The sequence below is a fragment of the Amphibalanus amphitrite genome, unplaced genomic scaffold (assembly GCF_019059575.1).
Source record: "Amphibalanus amphitrite isolate SeventyFive unplaced genomic scaffold, NRLGWU_Aamphi_draft 001428F_arrow, whole genome shotgun sequence".
In the NCBI taxonomy this organism is placed as follows: Eukaryota; Metazoa; Arthropoda; class Thecostraca; order Balanomorpha; family Balanidae; genus Amphibalanus; species Amphibalanus amphitrite.
The window spans coordinates 152,998-164,079 of record NW_024882921.1 but is presented as its reverse complement, the minus strand read 5'-3'; the positions used below and the strand labels follow the sequence as shown (position 1 = coordinate 164,079).

General features: G+C 44.3%; 1 long non-coding RNA gene across 3 annotated transcripts; it reads left to right on the top strand.

Moving 5' to 3' along the window:
* The first annotated feature begins 2,074 nt into the window (after window positions 1–2,074).
* Window positions 2,075–10,716, top strand: LOC122372993. 3 transcript variants are annotated; one of them, XR_006254959.1, is made up of 5 exons: window positions 2,075–6,393; window positions 6,532–6,730; window positions 7,035–7,708; window positions 7,886–7,958; window positions 8,608–10,716. It is a non-coding gene; the product is annotated as an uncharacterized LOC122372993 (long non-coding RNA). The 3 variants fall into 3 exon arrangements; XR_006254961.1 differs by having other exon boundaries at window positions 6,532–6,799; window positions 8,935–10,716; XR_006254960.1 differs by having other exon boundaries at window positions 6,532–6,799.
* Window positions 10,717–11,082: the final 366 nt, after the last annotated feature.

Here is an 11,082-nt window from a genome sequence, read left to right as displayed (position 1 = left end):
AATGTCGCACACCGACGAGGCACTGATCCTTGCTAATCATATATACTCACCTCACGGCAGCACTGCTGTCTTGTGCGCAGTAAAATACAGCGGGGACGACGACGACCCACAACCACCAAACCGTCTAAGCGGCCAGCCTCCACGTCTGCTGGTCGGGGCCGGCGTGGTAAGGGTCGCCGCATCTCGTAAAAGTGGACGACATGGTACGGAATGGGCACCATGCTGTCCGCCGTACCGGCAATCTCTCCAATCGGTAGATTGTCCGCCATCAACATCAACGAGACTCTTCGAGACTGGGCGCCGGGACTACGTGGTACGGAATGGGCACCATGCTGTCCGCCGTACCGGCAATCTCTCCAATCGGTAGATTGTCCGCCATCAACATCAACGAGACTCTTCGAGACCAGATCTGGGCCCCCGACGTGGTACGGAATGGGCACCATGCTGTCCGCCGTACCGGCAATCGGTAGATTGTCCGCCATCAACATCAACGAGAGTCTTCGAGACTGGGCCCGAAGACGACGTGGTACGGAATGGGCACCATGCTGTCCGCCGTACCGGCAATCTCTCCAATCGGTAGATTGTCCGCCATCAACATCAACGAGACTCTTCGAGACTGGACCTGGGCCCCAAGGCGACGTGGTACGGAATGGGCACCATGCTGTCCGCCGTACCGGCAATCGGTAGATTGTCCGCCATCGACATCAGCGAGATTATTCGAGACATGGGCCGTCGACGTGGTACGGAATGGGCACCATGCTGTCCGCCGTACCGGCAATCTCTCCAATTGGTAGATTGTCCGCCATCAACACCAACGAGATTCTTCGAGATCTTCGAGACCAAGGGCTTGCTAAAAATCCCAGCATATCTACTTTGGTACGGTGTGGGCACCTGGCTGTCCGCCGTACCGGCAATCTCTCCGATTGCCCGCCCTTGCTGCATAGTAAATCCCTGTTGCTGGGGAGTGTGGTGGCGTGCACACACCACACATTGAAAAGAAGATCTGCCCGTGGTTGCTTAGTCTTGCGCCTGTGCTTGTACGGCTCCACAGCTGGGCATCATCGCCGTGGTTGTGGACCGAGCTCCCACGCTAACCACGAAGGCAGGCTGGCTGGGTCGTTCGTGCGGCGACATGCGTCACCTCTTGATTCAAATAACAAATTTAAAGGGACCCTCTCACCTCGAAAAAGTTAACGAATTGGCATGAAAGTGATGTATCTTGGTTCAGAAAGAACAAACATGAATATCCACCAAATTTCACTTAAAATATTGCTCGTTTTTTTTTTGGCCATAAGCAGACTGGTTATTGATTCACCTTTTTTGGATCGATTCAATCATTGATTCATTTGTTTTTTGTTTGATTCAATCACTGTTCGATTCCTTCCAAAAAAATTGGTGAATCGATTCCTTTTGATTCAGAGAATGAGAAAAAAGGAATGATTCACGTTTGATTCAGCCAAAAAGTTATTGAACGATTCTTTTTTTTTTGATTATATTTAAAAATAAAGATAAATATCAGGGATAGTATTGTATTTGTTGTGTTCTTTTTGGTGGTATGCAATTATCATCACATGGCAGTAGTGTTAACATTTGTTGATGAACTATGTTCGCTTCATTTTTTTTTAAGGTTCATGAATCGTTAATTTGTTTGATTCAATCAACCCTGATTCCCAATGAGTTTGATTCAATCATGGCTTAAAAATCAAACCATCCGGACGGTGAATCAAACCTTTCGACTCAATCACGGTGAATCAAACACCAGTCTGGACATAAGACTTTAACTTTTTTCCCTTTCCAGGGCCTTACCTGTTCCTATGACGTCATTTGGAAGCAATAATGTGGTATCTTGAAAGTGCGGGATATGTCACGCGCAATTTAGTATCTATAAAACCATGGCAAAAATTGTCTTACCAAAGTTTAAGTAAATCGGTGATGTCACACATTAAGAGGGGGCATCTAAGTGCATTAGCCCCTCTGAATCCAAAGTGCTGCAACTTTGAATCTAAATATTTTCGATCTAAGGCATTTCTCGATGTTGCGAGTGCCGAAACCGGTGATTTCCAGCCAAGGACCCCAATTTGGGTATCTCAACTCAAAACTAATGTTAACGTGCCTCCCACCTTAACATTAGATTTGAGTTGAGATAGCCAAAATGGGGTCCCTGGCTCACAATTACCAGTTTCGGCACTCACAACATCGATAAATGCCTTAAATCGGAAATATTGAATTTCAAAATTGCAGCAATTTGATTCAGAGGGGCTAATGCATAGGAATACCCATCTGAATGTGTGACGTCAGCGCAGATATCTAACGAATTTTAAATGTTTGACTAAAACGTTTTGTAGCACGTGGTGGTATATGTTGCTTTGAGCTGCCAAACTATTGCTTCCAAGTTCCAAATAAAGTCGCTAGGAACAGCGGAGATCCCAAAAAGTAAACAAAAGTAAAAGTCCAATATCTTGAAAACCGGTGAATATTTTTCGGTGAAATTTGGTAGATATTCGTTTTCGCTCTTTCTGAACCGAGCGACATCACTTTTATGCCAATTCATAAACTTTTTTGAAGGTGGGAGGGTCCCTTTAATCGTATTTGTGTAAATTAACGTATTCTGTCAAATACCGGCGTCCTATTTTTGTGCCGTCCATTCTTAAAATCATCAGTTCACTTGCAGACGATGATTAGAAGCTTTGCTTCCAATGGAATGCACGAAGCAATGACTGCATAATGCATTCTTTGTTTTAAAAACAAACTGTGCAATAAAAATTGCACAAAACTTGTTCGATATCTAATCTACCTTTGGTGGCTTCAGCTTACCTGACAGTTCATTTATGTATCCACATTGCTAGGAAGCATATCATCCGTCTAATCCAAACATAAACTATTCTCGTTGTTGAAACTGGTGACGCACAAGCTGACGTAACGTTAGTGGAGACTTCATCTCAAAAAACAGCCTGCATGGGCTAAAATCCCGGGGGGCGCGTATGGCTCGTATCATTTGCGAGGCACGCGACGGGAGCCTTGAGGAGCTTTCCATGCTAAAGCGCCTCTAAACCCAGGTCTCACTTGGAGATCGATCTCACTCGGAGATCATGAGTCTGTTGTAGAGTGGCGTCATTTTACGTCCAGTCCACCGAACCAGTGTGCACAATTGCTGGCGGTGGATACCAGACTCCCCCCACGGGTCGTCATGTGCGAGGCAAGGTCGGGGATAAGATATCACGGCAGCAATTGAAGATAAAATTGAGATTCTTTATGTAAATGCTATTAGGCTGCTACATTTGCACAATGAGTGAGTGCAAAGCTTCTCTTTAATTGATATTTTTCATTATTCAAGCATACTATTACCTAATACGTCTGAGTCTACCTTCACTTTATCCACGAAAATGCTTCAAAATCGCGTTTTTCGTCGGTAAATAGCATTGTAACCTTTCGTCAGTTGACACACGCTTTCACTGCCGCATCCGGACTCTCAGTGCATATTTGTCTATGCATCATGAGCTTAAGTATTGTTTCCTTTTTCGTTAGATCAAGCTTCAACTTCTAGCGCTTAATCGCTCATGCCAAGCAAAGTTTGCGGACTTGTTAAAGGTTAAAAGAAAATATATTTCCTTCAACAGATGTCTATAAAATGAGGCTACAAATGAGCGGTTTTCTTCTGGCAATTATGGTACTATAGCACGTTGCTGATGGAAGGCGGTCAAGAAAAAGATTATTTGCAGTTGTGCCTCATCGTCACTTATTTGCCAAATGAAATTTTAATTGCTGCTGTTATCCCCGGCTATAGTGTCTACGGTGGCGAGCTTTCTCCGCGGACCTTCAACTTCAAGACCTTCTACTTCAAGACCTTCAACTTCTAAACAACTAAAGGGATATTCTCGTCATACTGCACTGTCCATGACGTGCATGTCGGGTCATCGACATGCATGTTCAATACCATTAGTGCACATGCTGCACCAGACTATATTTACGGACGTTGACTGTTTGCTTTAGGCACTGTTTCAAGCATTGTACGATGGCCGATAACAAAAGTATTTGTTAACGTTTTCAAGTTCCATTCGGAGTATCCGATACTACGACGCAATGTTAGTCGGAACTAACGTATCTAGTTAATCATGTTATCGCATGATGTTCTTGCTCATTGGCAAACATTATTTCAGCAGTCGATACGTCCTCCAAACTTCAGTAACTGTTACTATATAGTCCCCGTTCGTCACAAACGACCGTTGACATTTTGTCAACCTCAAATTCGAATATATTAACCGTTTACACGCACGAGAATATCCCTTTATCCAAACTAGCAAGTGTGTCTACTGTTTTCTTACTAGGCAAACAAAAGTTTGTCACAGCATGTGCGCAGTTCACTTTACCTATGTGCATTCATACTAAAAGCCATTCGTCCACAAGCAAGTTATTTATTTGCGCTATTGACGTAAGCTTTCATGAAGGCCAAACCAATGCTGATTCGTCAATGCTGATTGTCAGCTTGAAAGTAAAGATGAGCAAAGTGGTTCAACTGAATCTTATGGTTGCAGTAGGGCATATTAGAAGTAAGTGACAAGTATGTGTCAGCAATTGTTTATGCTTCTTAACCCTAGATACTTTTGATTCAATCCTTTTGGTGATGACGTAATGTGACAGAAAACAGTAGACACACTTCATCTCATCGGAAACCCTGAATGATTGGTATTTGTGAGCATGTGTGCCTGTGAGTGTGTAAGGGTGGATGTGGGTGTGTGGGTATGTATGTGCGTATGTGAGGGTGTGCGTGTCATCTTACACGTAATTTAGTGAATGAGTGAATTGGTACTAGTTTTCAAGTAAATACGTGCATGAGTGCGTGTAGTCAGTGGTGTATGGAACTAGCATTGTGCCTGCCTGCTGCCAACGAAATATGCAAGCCCACACAGAGAAAACAGTTTTATTGTGCAAAACTACATGCTGCTGGCAGGGTTTACATGCAAGTCACATATTGCAGGTCTACCATAAGCAGAGCGATGTGACATCTGATAAGTACCTAACTCACAGCAACACATACTCTGCATGTCCAGGGAAAGTGAGTTGTGCTCGGAACAGATTGGCCAGACAGTTTTGTCCTATCAAATTCAGAATTGTTTCATCCTCCTCACAGTTGCCATTAACATCATGAGCACACATTATTGCTAGATCTGAATGCCAGCTGCCTATTGCACCGCTGGCACGTAGTTTGAGACAAAGATGCCGCCAGTTTTCCACCTCGCTGCTGATACAATGCAATACTGCTACAAAATGTCCGTGTTCTGTGTTTTTAGTGTTGTATGTTTGTATATGAGTCTTGCGTCGTGTGAACATTACCTACATGAGTTAAAGTGTTCCCGCGAAAGTAGGTACTGAATTAGCTCAAGCCAGGATTGCGTTGCGGATATATTTGTAGGCCATACAATGTTTTATGGCGTCATTTACGACATTTCCTGTTTTTCTTGTCGTTGTATGCACGTGAGTTGTGCCGCATGTTGCGCTTGTAAATCATGTTCTCAATGTCATTTTCTTTTGGTACAATTGGTCACCACTACACATCACTCGCATACACTCGCCCAAGCAAGTCGGATATCAATCACTGTCCAGAAGTGCATCATGCATTCAACCACGCATAGAACACTGGCACACCAAGAACATGAACTCACGCAAAAACGAGAGGGCTATCACACGACTTCGCATTGGACACACCGCTATCACACACAACTACATCATCACAAGAAGCCCGAGACCGAAATGCAACACCTGCAACACTTTCATCACTGTCAAACATCTGCTACTCACATGCCCACAATACCAACACCACAGGACACACATACAAACATACTGCAGAGACGCCAACATCCCACTAACACTCACAACACTGCTCGGGGACTTACGCCCCGAGCTAACAACACTACTCATCCACTAAAGACACAACACTGGGCTGATCAATGACCTGTAAATCTCCTCCCCTAGAGCCAAGGAAAAAAAAGCCAAAAAAGCCAAAAAAAGAAGCAAAAAAGAAAAAAACAATATTCAAAACAATGAGAATCAAAATAAAAGACCCCAGAATGGCAAAATGGCAAAAAAAACAAAAACAAAAAAAAATAATAGAAGGGGCAATCCGGCTACCCGGGAGGAGATAGCTAGGAACCCAGTCCCACCCCTCAGCCCACCCTTGCGAGCCAAGAAGACAACGGACACTTCAAGGCAACGGACGGACCAACAACGAAGACGGACGACAGAACCGGGCCCAAATACAGGACGCTGTGGTGGCCCGTAAGCTACAAATACCATACCATACCATACCAGTGCATCATGCAGCAGAATAAGCTTCATTGAACACACTCGTCATCATGAACGGCATCTAGGAGTTTCATGAGTTTGGATCTGTGACCAGTAAGTGGAATGGGAGCATAATGGTACACGCTACCAAACCAGATATGCCTACACAACGTTAATATTTTTTTTTGTAATGCAACAAGGGAACGAAAAGCGTGTTCAAAACTTTAACTCCTTGTCCTTATGTGCCTGCAGGCTGATTTCGCAGTATCCAATGGCAACCGTGTATGACCAGGCGCCGCTTGGACGCCTTGTCCAGTCACGTCTTCTGGGACTGTGTGATGACTGCCTCTGCATTCTCAAGTGCCAGTTTCTGCCTCCGGCCCATTTCATTATCAAAGGATGCTGTTAGCTTAACGAACAGCTCTGCTCCAAGATTCCAAACGGTTTTACGGTACTGTATGCCTACAAAACGTTAATATTTTTTGGAGGCGGTAATACTCGGATGAACTGACCTTTATGGGTGGGTATTCAACGTTGAATAAAGTAGGCTTGTAGCCCTCTGCCTATTGACTTCTAAGGGTTTTAGTAATATTTATCGAATATCTCATCTGAAATGCATTTTCACTCACAGTCGTCGAAATCGAAAAATCATAAGCTTAGAAATCCGCGGACTTGACATATTATATTTTATCGACGATTCGTTTCGACTTGCTGTCATGTCGGCTAATCATCCGTTGCTTCTCCTATTTTCACAGGTGCATTACCAGTCATCTTTACCGTCGATACCGTTGAAGATTTTACCGTCGATCACGGAGCACCCATTGCGCTGGCCGTTGCTGGCACTTTTTTATTTGTCACTAGCTATTAGTTATCTGCAGATATACATTAGCCACCTGTACACCCGCTTACACTAGCTCTCATCATCTAGTTCTACGTATGTGTGTGTTTGTTTTAATTGTATTGCCGATGAATTCGGTAGACATGCTCCGCCCGCAAACATGTACCACATGATGCAGTTCACTGAATGTAGCAGTTAATCACTCGTAAAAAGCGGTCATGTTTTCGTATAGTGTAGGTATGCATCTATGTAAGCATGTGTTCACACTCATGAGCGATCCACACATGATATTGCATTTCCTGTTCAGTTATATTTTTAGCACTGGAACACGATGCTCATACACTGTGTTGTTATCTTTCTTTTTTCGCCTGCTCCTTCCTCCAACTTGTGTCTTTGAGTATTTCAGTCACATGCTCAAACGTTCTTAAATGCTCTCGCCATCGGTTTACGGATGCGTTGAAAACGGACATGTGTTGACCAAATTTAACAATATGCGGACAATGGATCGACTTCTTGAAGCCTGTGGACGTGATACACCTTCTCCATCACCATCAAGAGATCAACATTTTCGAAGACACTTGCGTACGGCTGGTATGTATTCATATTTGAATGTCCATTGTCAACACGTTGCAGAATGCTTTACATTTTGTGTGATCATTTACTGTCCTCATTCCTACACAATGCCAACATGTTTGTCATCGTCTTCATGTACCTATCTATTGGGATTGATGTTTGCGTCTACTGACAGACACTTGTCAACATTTTCAGCAGTGTCCGGCGCAATGCTGAATGCGACCTGTTATCTGTTGGATCTACTCTGTGAGCCCGAACCCCAGTGCAAGTGAGTTGTTTGTTACACCAGTGCCGGAGCACTCTGTAATATGTGCAAGAGCCTGTGACTTTGTTTGCTTGGCTAACTAAACACATACCTACGGAAAATCATTCCAACGTTGCTTTGGTTTTCAGTTGAGATGTCAATCGGATACCAACTTTTTGGTATACCGATACCAAACCGATACCAACTCGGTATTTGGTATTTCAATCCTAATGTGTTTGGTATTTTGTTGGTATCATGAACCCTCGCTAATGTCTAAGAGGCTAAGAAATCAGTAAAAAGTTGGTTTTTTCCTCATGTTCCCAAGTTGGTTTGGTTTCGGTATATTTCTCCACGGTTTTGGTTGGTATTTGGTTTGGTATCGGTATTCCGATTTTCCGTAATTGACATCACTAGTTTTCAGTGTTTTACTGTATTTTTAAAGCAGTGCCTACACATATCAATCAAATATATCCCGCGCACCGACGGGGGGGGGGCGGATTTCCGCCCCCCCCCCCCGAGGTTTTCCCACTATCTACGGTTTTCAGGTTTTCAGGAAAACCGTGCGCAGGATATTCTAAATGCCTTAATATGGTCCATTCCATAACCATCTAACCGAATTCCCGAATTCCCGATATTCGAACCGAATTTCGCAAACCTTCTCCCTTTCTGGCAGTGGCACTGTTCGACTATAGCGCTGGACGTCGTCTACTTTTTGCTAGAGGGAAAGGTCATCATCCGTCCATGAACTTCGGGCTGCTCACAGCTATATTGCCTTGGCAAGTTCTTTGAGCACTCAATACTGGACTTGGGCTGCGAAAGCTAATGACAATTTGGGGAGCTTGATATTGCAATGGCTATGACGTGAAGGCTCAATATGACGAACAGCTCGACTATTCACCATTGTCAACGCTTATGATAGCTAAATATCATTGTGCTTGGTGTACATTCACGTCTCGTTTCCTTGCTCCATTTGTACCTCACCGGTCGTCCGTCCCCACAGGCCTCGGCTGCAGCACAAGCCACATTCATCGGCCCAATCATCAGTTATTCATCCTGCAAGTTTTAAGTCACTTCGTTGTGACCCGGACATCGTCATCTTTCAACGAGTTCAAATGATTATTTCATTCATCATCGTCGATCAGACTCATCATGTAAAGACACTTCCATAATGCTAGCCGCCATCTACGTTTGTGCAGGAAGCAAATATCAGGTTGTTATTAGCTGCGGGCTACTCAGTACCGACTGAACTACTGGCAGTAGTGTGCGAGCACCTAATACTTGTATTGTGATACCAAAGCTAAAACGGATGATAGCTTAGCGCATAGGGCCCTACCGCTTTCCACACACACACACAAACAAAACTTGACTTTGGGCATTAGCACCATGGCAGGATAAACAGGCAGTTTCGCTGTTTTTCACTGCTTTCATTGGCAGGTGTTACTGCTCATTCCCGTTTTATGTGATGTTAGAACAGCCCTTCACCATAGTCCTGTTTTCTCCTTTGCCGTTTTCCATAGACATCAGATGCGACATGCACTCCAACGATCGGTCAGGCGCATCACCGTCAATCCGGTCGCCTGTTAAGCAGTTCGTAATCACCGTCAGTCTTCGACATCTGTCAACACACTTATCCACATTATCGCCTTACTTTTGATCTTATCAATATGCAAGAATGAGTGCAAAATGCATTCCAATATTGCATCAGTTGATGTTGTATCGCAATGACACCGCGTCCTCACCTCACATCTGTTGTGCATACTTGATCACGAATGCCAGTTATACGCAGATTCACATGGTGAAGTTTTACTCCGTTGACGTTTTCTTTCCATTCTTGTAGTCGATCAAGAGGGATTACAGTTGCACATGCGGCCTTACACATGCGTTCTTACATGTTAGCTGATTGATATGTTGGACACACTGGTTCCTGTGACTCCAAGTAGTTCTGCATTGGTATTGCTTCACTTTATATGTTCTACCCAAAGATCGTTTCTAGTTTTGTCTTAGCTTGCAGCTGTATGCCATGAACATACCGGGTACTGCGCATCTTTATCGTGACATTCCTGTAGTTTCGTCACTTTCGCGGATGATTAGGACCATGAGCTCAGTTGCAGATGCGTCCAGCAGCCACCGACATTTCTACACTTTAAATTCCTAGTCTCGGATCTTATCCACATGCCAACATGATTTGAACATTTCACACGTTTAGTGATGAAATGAACAGGTATCATCTACTACATTATATTTTCATGTAAAGCACACTCCAGTCTGTGAAAAAAGAAAACCATTAGGAGCAACAATCATGCCTTAGACAGTATAGTTGCCATAGATATTACGTTGTGCAGCGGGCAGGCCGGTGCACGAAATGGCGAGTGTGAATGCAGGAATGCGTGTGAAAAACTGCCTAGGTGTGGAGTGGCTGGTTTGTCTTCCGTTACATCGTAACGGGCTCTTGACGTAGCCTTTTTTTAGTAACACCAATCATCTTTCGAACTTGAATTAACGTAATTGAAAGATGGCTATCACATTTGGAGCCAACTTTTTTGCTAACTGCGTCAAGGGCGGGCAGCGCGGTGCGTGGATGCCTTTTGGTAAAGCTCACGTCCTAATATACTATCCAGCCCTTACCAAGCGTGCATCCATGTTTCCTCCATCCGGCTCCTCGTGCCGCTGCCTGGAATATTAGCCTACGGCTAATATACCAAGAGATGGAAAACTTTTCGTTGGTATGGAATAACCGCATGTTGTTTGAAAAGACAAACACTATTCGTTAGAATTGTGTTTTTCTATTGAAAAACAACCGGAGCGGTCCTTCTCCGGGCTATGTTTTGCAAGTCTGGCCGCGAATTGGGGCAACTTGACGGGGGCCTAGACGAATCGCTCGATTTCCGTAAAAAGTTCAGGGTATGGGCTCCCGGAGGCGATCTACCTGATGGCACCGGTCCCTACTCGCTTAAAACCTCGTGGCACGTGGCACGTGCGATTCCATTTTCCCCATGTTAAGTCAACGGGGTTTCGGACACTTTTTGCGCGATCGCCAATAGCGGGAAAACGAGCCAAGGAAGAGGTGATTTTCTTCCACGCATTTTATGGAAAACACGTCCTGGTACACGCCAGTGTGCGCCGTATACCCGTCAGAATTCGTTAACTT